We start from the raw sequence: 8772 nt of genomic DNA, 5'->3' as shown, positions 1-8772 counted from the left end.
TTTTTTTTAAATGCACACAGGGATTTGGTTTTTAGAAAGCCTTATATGTTTATTTTGTGTCTCCTGGTTGTGCATTTTTGGCTATATTGGCTAGCCTGTTTACGCCATTGACTAAAGCTTCTAAGTTTGTTCCTATTTTTTTCTCTATTCTTTGTATAGAAATGTAAGAGACTAAGATTAGTTATTTAAAAAAACACATACACACAAAACACAGTGTTGGAGAACTTATACTACCTGATTTCTGAGCTTGCAACTGTCACACCATTAAATGCTTCGATATAAAAATTTAGTGTAACCGAATATATGTACTGATATGGTGGTTGTTGTGTACCATTGAGTCAGAACCAACCCATAGCTGATCCTCCAGAGGGTTTTCAGAGGCAGCTAATCACATGGGAGGGAGGAGATTGCCCATCCTTTCCCAGCTGAGCAGCTGGTAGACTTGAACCACAGGTCTTTGGGATTGCAGCACAGCTTCTTGGGTTGCTGTGAGACATGCTTAACCCCATGGCACCTAAAACCAACAAACTAGGTAACAATGCTAAGGAGCTCTGGAAGCTTAGTGTGTAGAGAGTTGCACTGCCAATTCAGACACATGATTCAAATACAATGCAAATTGTATATTGTTAATCTGTTTTAGTAAGGCTCTCTTAAAAGGGGGCAGTGGCTATAGAAGGTTATATAGATCGCTATTTTTATTGAGTACTGTCAACCCATAGCCGACCCTCTGGTGGGTTTTCAGAAGCACTAATCTGCATGGGAGGATATTGCCCATCTTTCTCTCACAGAACAGCTGGTGGATTTGAATTGTGTACCATCAGGATTGCAGCACAGTTTCTTTTCACAAGGCCACCAGAGCTCCATATTTAGACCATTATTATGTTACTATCTTAGAAACAAGGAGGATTTCAGGATATATCAGTTATAAAATAGAATCATCAAGGACAGCCTATTAATGCCAAAACATACCCTTTTGTCAAACACTCTATTTCCTTCTTGAAATGGACTGCATATAGATAATTTCCTAAAAAAATCCAAGACCTAAGACAAAACACTACTAAGCTGTTGTTTGACCTGAAGATAGTTCCACAAACCAATTTCTATAAGGACTTCTACTGGCAGTTAGGCTGGGTGAGGTGCACTAACCCCGAAGCCAATTTAAAATTATTTTGTCAATATAAAACTACTATAACCAAGATGTGATAATGGCATAAAGGTAGACATCTAGAAAAAGCAGAATGGACACACCACATGCATATCTCCTTTTTTTTTTTTAGTAACCAGTTATTTTTAAATGAAAATGTTAAGGCAAAATTAGGATAATGTGAAGTTCTAAGGTTCAGTGCAGCAGTTACCTTTATACCCTGGCCATCACAGGCAAAGAGAAGGCAAAGAAAACTGAAGAAGTCCCTGCCCCCAGGTTTTCCAGTGAAGGAGCTGTAATGAAACAACATACTGATCTGATCTATAAAAAACAAAACAAAACAACTCACAAAAGAACAACCTAAGAACTGAAGTCCTCATAGCAGGCAGTAAATAACAGCATCTAAAACATCATTGATGGTGTTATTCATAGAGAGTAGCATTGCTAAATAAAAACTACGTATCTCTGCAGGTGTGCATCCACCACTGCTCCACATCTGTATGCAGAAAAGATGATTCAGGAAGCATTGCTTTATGAGGAGGAGTGTGACAACAAGATTCGAGGAAAACTCATTAGTGATATGCAGATGACACAATCTTGCTTGCTGAAACTGAGGAAGGCCTGAAGCACTTGCTGCAAAAGGTCAAGAACTGTAGTCTTCAACATGGATTGAAGCTCAACATCAGGAAGACAAAAAGATTTGCACCACTATGCCAATTGGTAGCCCCATGTTAGAGGGAGAAGAGATTGAGGCTGTTAGCATTTACAACTTGCTCAGATCCACAATCAACATTCTTAACACCAGCACTCGGGAAATCAAAAGACAAATTGCATTGGGAAAATCTGCTGTCAGGAACCTCTCTTGACAGTGCTGAAGAGCAAAGACGTTAGTCTAGAGACAAAGGTGAGCCTAATCCATGCCACGGTCTCTCAATTACTTGTTATGCTTCAGAGAGTTGGACAATGGCTAAGGATGATAGAAGAAGAATAGATGGCTTCGAGTTGTGCTGCTGGAGAAGGGTCTTGAGCATACCATGGACTGCCAAGAAAACAAATTAGTCTGTCTTGGAGAGTGTGAAACCAAGTCTCTCCTCGGAGGCTAGGATTTTGAAGCTCTGCCTCACTTACTTTGGGCTTGTGGCCAGAAGACATTGGTCCTTAGAGAAGGACATCATGCTTGGAAAGGTGGACAGACAGTGCTGCAGAGGGAGACCACAGATAAGATGGACTGGTACAGTAACTGGGGTGATGGGGTTTGGCATGTCAGAATTAGTGAGACTGGCTCAGGACAGGGAAGGGTTCAGAGCTGCTGTACATAGGGTCACTCACTATACATCACAGGTGACTCAAGTGCACATAACAACGATAACATGATATCACAGGTTTGGAAGCAGGAGTGGCATCCACTTTCTCAATAACATGCCTCTGGAAACTCTATTGTTGTTGTTATGTGCTGTCGAGTCGTTTGGGAAACTCTATTAACTTTGATAAATGTTGATAGTTGTAGAGGGGATTCAGGTCTTTTGTTCATAGGGTTGCTATGAGTGGTGCTTGACTCAAAGACAATCAACAACAACAATAATTACATTTGTTAGGAGTAGTGTTTTAAACAAATGATGCCAAAAAATTGGTTAACTATGTGTAAAAAAATGAACTTTATCCCTTACTTTATTCTAGATACTACTTACTGCATCAAGTTGATCCAGTTGCATAGTGATCTTTCATCAGGTTTCTGAAACTATAAATCATTGCAGGCGGATACTACATATCTTTCTCTCATGGAGCAGCTGGTAGATTTGAATTGCTGACCTTGCATTTAGCTGTGTAACACGTAACATATTATGCTGCCAAATATACATGCAAGAATTAAAATTAATCAACTTCTACAACAAAAAATTAGGGAAAATTTATATTAACAATTTTTTTTCTTAGTTAGGACTAAAAATACTTAAAAGAAAAAAAATGTGGTAAGATTACCACTCTCAATAATTACAAGACCAGGTGGCTTTGCTCAACAAAGAAGTTCTGGCCTTCACCCTCAGCTTTTGGAAGGCAAATATGAGGCCTTGGAATGTTGTGACTAAATCAGAGTGTGATTGTTTACAAGGGCTTTCTGTTGAAACGGCATCCTCTAACTTTGCATTTGGCACAATCTCTTTGCAATCAATTACTGTTGAAAAAGTAAGATTTGCTAGAATGATCCTGATTCACTGAAACACATGGTTTATAAAGAAGGATGATAGAATGGAGTGTAATGTACATTTCATTTTTGTTGTTGTTGTTGTTGACCATGGGGACATCCTTATATATATTGGAGTAAAAATTACTAATAGAATTTTGGAATGATGGCTCCTTACTCTTGGATAACAAAATGCAAAGTAATAACAATGTATAATGTATAAAAGTAAAAAATATAATTCCTTGCTCATTGTCATCTGTAATAGCTAAAATAAAGTAAAACTGAGTGTTAGTGTAGATCTTGAGGCTTGATCAGCCTAGGGGTCTAACAGGGTCTGAGTCACAGTTGCTAGCTGCAGGGACATTCTAAAGGGAAAAAATGATGTTGAAACAGCAGATAGAAATTTGCCAGAGAATGAGGCTAAACAAAGAAAAAGAGGTATGGAAAAGTCAAAGCACTTATTCTGGCAGGTTGGAAATTTTTATATGGGTATTAAGAAATTAAATAAATAAAGTAGACATCAATGGTACAAAACAAAGCTCTTAATGCAGTGTTATTGGACACTGACTGGATAAATGGAAACTCCTGTTGATCTCATAATACTGAAAAAACCTGAGTAAAATCTGCTTCATTAATTCTATTGTTGTTGGATGCCACTGAGTTGATTCTGACTCACAGTGACCCTATATTGCAGGTACAACTGTCCCATAATGTTTTCTGGCTGTAATCTTTATAAGAACAGATCTCCACATCATTTCTCCTGTTGTGGGGTGGCTGGTGGTTTTTTATAGCTTACTTTTTGGTTAGCATCTTCTGAACACTTCAGCCATTGCACCACCAACTCCTTCCTCTCAACTCAATGCATTACAATGGCTTATTCCAACTCCTAGCAGAACTGCTTCATAGTATTTCCTGGGCTTTCATGTTTATGGTAGCAGATTGCAACATCTTTGCCCCTTGGAGCAGCTAGTAAATTGGAACAGATACCCTTTTCTCTAGCAGCTGAGTGATGTAAGCACTGTGCCACCATGTTCCTTTATTTAATCTAGCTTGAGAGAAATTTAAATAGGTGAGACACAAAGATAAAGACAGGAAACTTACCTCAAGTTACTCGGGATAATGATTTTACAATGGAAGAATGAAAGGAAGAAATGGGATTCAACTCACTCAGCTGCAGCTGGTGCTGCAAGGACATATGCACATGAGCAGATAAAATGGTTAAGGTCTAACTTATAAAGGAGATCAACTAAGGCTAAGTGACAATTTCTCAGCAGAAACCATATGAGCAAGAAGACAGTGGATTGACATATATCGAACACTCAAAGAAAACAACTGTCAAGCAAGAATATTGCACCCAACAAAACTGTCCATCAACTATGAAGAAGAGATCAAGATATTCCCAGAAAAACAGAACCTAAGGGAGTTTGTAAAAACAAGACCAGCATTGCAGGAAACACTAAGAGATGTCCTTTTTACAGAGGAGTCACAGAAAGCAGGATGAACCAAAGTAACTAGCAACAACACCAAAAAGAACACAATGATAGCAATAAAACCATGCCTCTCAATAATCACACTGACTGTGAATAGTTTAAATGCACCACTGAAGAGAAAAAACAAATAGTGGAATGGATAAAAACCCCAAATCCATCAATATGCTGTCTACAGGAGACACACCTGAAAAATGAAGATAAAGAAAGACGGAAAAAAAGGTTGGGGAAAAATATACCAAGCAAATGACAACCAGAAACTAACAGGAATAGTGATATTAATCTCTGATAAAATAAATTTCAATGCAAAAACAATCACAAAGGACAAGGAAGGTAGTGACCTACATAATGCTTAAAGGGTCAATAGAACATGACAACATAACAATGATAAATATTTATGCACCAAATGATAGAATTGCAAAATTTATAAAACAAACATTAACAAAACTGAAAAAGGAAACAGAAAGCACTTTTATAGTAGTTGGAGACTTCAATACACCACTCTCAAGAAAAGTTAGAACTACAGAAAGAAACTTAGGAAAAATGCTGAAGAATTAAACCACATGATAAACCAACTTGATTTCATAGATATTTATATGCTAATGCATCCCCAAAAGCACAGTATACCTTCTTCTCCAATGTGCCTGGAATTTTCTTGAGGATAGACCACATCTTGGGCCACAAGGCAAGAATCAATGAATTAAAAAAATATAGAAATAACACAGAGCATCTTTTCAGATCACAAAGCTACAAAATTAGAAATTAACAAGAGGATAAAGGCAAAAAATCCCATACATTTGGAAGTTGAACAACACCTTACTTGAACATGAGTGGGTACAAGAAGAAAGAAAAAAAAAATGAAATGAAAAAGTTTTTTGAAACAAATGACAATGAAAACACAACTTACTAAAAAATCTCTGGGAAACAGCCAAATCAGTAATCAGAGGTCAATTTATAGTAATAAGCAAACACATCAAAAGGCAGGAAAAAATGACCATTGACTTGCTAACCCAAGATCTCCAAAAAATTGAAAAAGAACAGCTAGAAAACCCGACACCTTCTAAAAAAACTCCTGAAATTGTAAAAATTAGTACAGAAGTAAATGAAATAGAAAACCAAAAAAGAATTGAAACCATCAACAAAACTAGGAGTTGGTTCTTTGAAAAGGTCAATAAAATCGACAAATCACTAGCAAAACTAACAAAGGAAGAGAAGGAAAAGACACAAATAATCTGAATAAAAGATGAAACATGCAATGTGACAACAGAACCAAATGAAATGAAAAGACTAACAATGGAATGTTATGAAAAACTATACTCAAACAAATATGAAAACCTAGAGGAAATGGACAAATACTTAGAAATTCACAACCTACCTAAACTGACACAAACCGAAACTGATCACCTGAACATTACCTGAACCCATTACAAAAGAAGAAATTGAAAAGGTAATAAAACAACTTCCAGGCAAAAAAAGCCCTGGATCAGATGGTTTTACAAGTGAATTTTATAAAACAGTCAGAGAAGAACTGTCACCAATTCTACATAAACTATTTCAGAAAAGAGAAAAAGATGGAATTCTCCAAGACTCATTCTATGACGCAAACATATCCTTCATACTAAAGTCAGGTAAAGACACCACCAAAATAGAAAACTATAGGCCAATATCTCTCATGAACATAGCTGCAAAAATCCTAAATGAAACCTTGGCCAAAAGAATTCAATGATACATCAAAAAATAATTCACCATGACCAAGTGGAATTCATAACAGGTAAGCAACACGGTTCAATATAAGAAAATAAATCAGTGTAATTCATCACATTAACAAAGCAAAGAACAAGAACCACATGATCTTATCAATTGATGCAGAAAAGTTCTTTGACAAAATCCAATACCCTTTCCTAATTAAAACACTCAACAAAATAGGATTAGAGGGGAACTTCATCAACATAGTAAAAAGTATATATGCAAGTCTGAGAGCCAACATTGTTCTTAATGGAGAGAGCTTAAAGGCATTCCCTCTGAGAAAAGGAACTAGGCAAAGACTCCCACTATCAACTCTCCTATTCAATATTGTATTGGAAGTCTTAGCGATAACAATTGGCAAAGAGGAAGTAAAATTCTCTTTCTATGCAGATGCTATGATAGTATACTTAGAAAACCCTAAAGATTCAGCAAGGAAACTACTGGACATAGTTGACCAATTCCGCAAAGTGGCAGAATACAAGATCAACATATTAAAATCAATTGGATTTCTCTACAGTGATAAAGAGAATGCAGAGCTGGAGCTAAGAAAAAGAATAACCTTCACAGTAGCTAACCACAAGAGTAAATACTTGGGTATAAATCTAACCAGAAGCACAAAGGATTTATTCAACAAAAATTATAAAACATTATTACAAGAAACAAAAAGAGACCTGGAGAAGTGGAAGAATATCCCTTGCTCATGGATAGGAAGACTCAATATTGTGTAAATGAGAATACTAACAATGGCAATTTACATGTTCAATGTAATCCCAATACAAGTACCAATTCCATTCTTCAGTGAGATGGAAAAGGCAATCTCCAATTTTATTTGGAATGGAAAGAGGCCCCAAATAAGCAGAATACTCCTTAAAAATAGAAACAAGGTAGGAGGCATCTCACTGCCTGATTTCAAATCGTACTACACTGCTGTGGTGGTCAAGACAGCATGGTACTGGTGCAATGACAGACACCTAGATCAATGGAATAGAATTGAAAATCCAGAAATCAGCCCATCTACCTATGGTCAACTGACTTTTGACAAGGAGATTAAATCAGTTAAGTGGGAAATGATAACATTTTTTAACAAATGGTGGTGGCAAAATTAGAAAACTGTAGAAAACTCAAGCAAGATCCACAATTCTCACTCCATACACAAAAACTAACTCAAAGTGGATCAAGGACCTAGGACTAAAACAAAAGACTATAAATTTCATTAGAGAAAAGCTTAAAAGAATTCTAGAAGTCCTAATCCACAACATGGACAGTCTTCCAAGCATCCTGAAAAACCTACAAATAAGGAAAGGATAAAATTCCTTAGAAAGAATGGGACCTTCTAAGAATCAAATCCCTATACACATCAAAAAACTTCTTCAACAGGGTAAAAAGGGAAGCCATGGACTGCGGGGGGCGGGGGGCGGAAATATTTGTTAATGACGTCTGATAAGGGACTTATGTATAGAATTTATGGAATACTTGAGCACCTCAACAAGATAAAGAATCCGATTGCAAAATGGGCACAGGATATGAACAGACACTTCACCAAGGAAGACATTCAGATGGTAAACAAACACATAAAGAAGTGCTCAAAATCCCTAGCTCTAGGAGCTGCAAATCAAAACAACTATGAGATATCATCTCACCCCAGAGAGAATAGCAAAATTCAACAGAACAGTAAATAACTAATGCTGGCAATGTTGCGGAGAAACTGGAACCCTTATTCCCTGTTGTGGGAGCGTAAAATGGTGCAACCACTCTGGAAGGCAGTATGGTGCTTTCTCATAAAGTTGTAAATAGAAATACCATTTGACCCAGAAAGTCCACTACTAGAAATATACCCCAAAGAAACCATAACTGCCACTCAAGTAGATATATGCACACCCATGTTTATTGCTGTTTTGTTCACAATAGTGAAGAGCTGGAAACAACCCAAGTGCCCATCAATAAACAAATGGATAGAGAAACTGTGGTATATTCACACAATGGAATACTATGCTGCCTTGTAAAACTAGGAACTCATGAAATTTTATACAAAATGGATGATTCTGGAGGACATTATGCTGAGTGAAATATCTCAGTCACACAAGGACAAATACTGCAGAGTGCCACTGTTTTAAAACCAGACCGACATCGGGAGTTGGGGGGAAACTTGAGAGGGGATAAATAATGTATACTGCATTGAAACAGATGAGGGAGAGAACTCTTTAAAAGGAATATAT

The sequence above is a fragment of the Elephantulus edwardii genome, unplaced genomic scaffold (genome assembly GCF_000299155.1).
Source record: "Elephantulus edwardii isolate Elephantulus edwardi_28Jun2011 unplaced genomic scaffold, EleEdw1.0 scaffold00280, whole genome shotgun sequence".
Taxonomy (NCBI): Eukaryota; Metazoa; Chordata; class Mammalia; order Macroscelidea; family Macroscelididae; genus Elephantulus; species Elephantulus edwardii.
Note: the sequence above shows the minus strand (reverse complement) of the source record.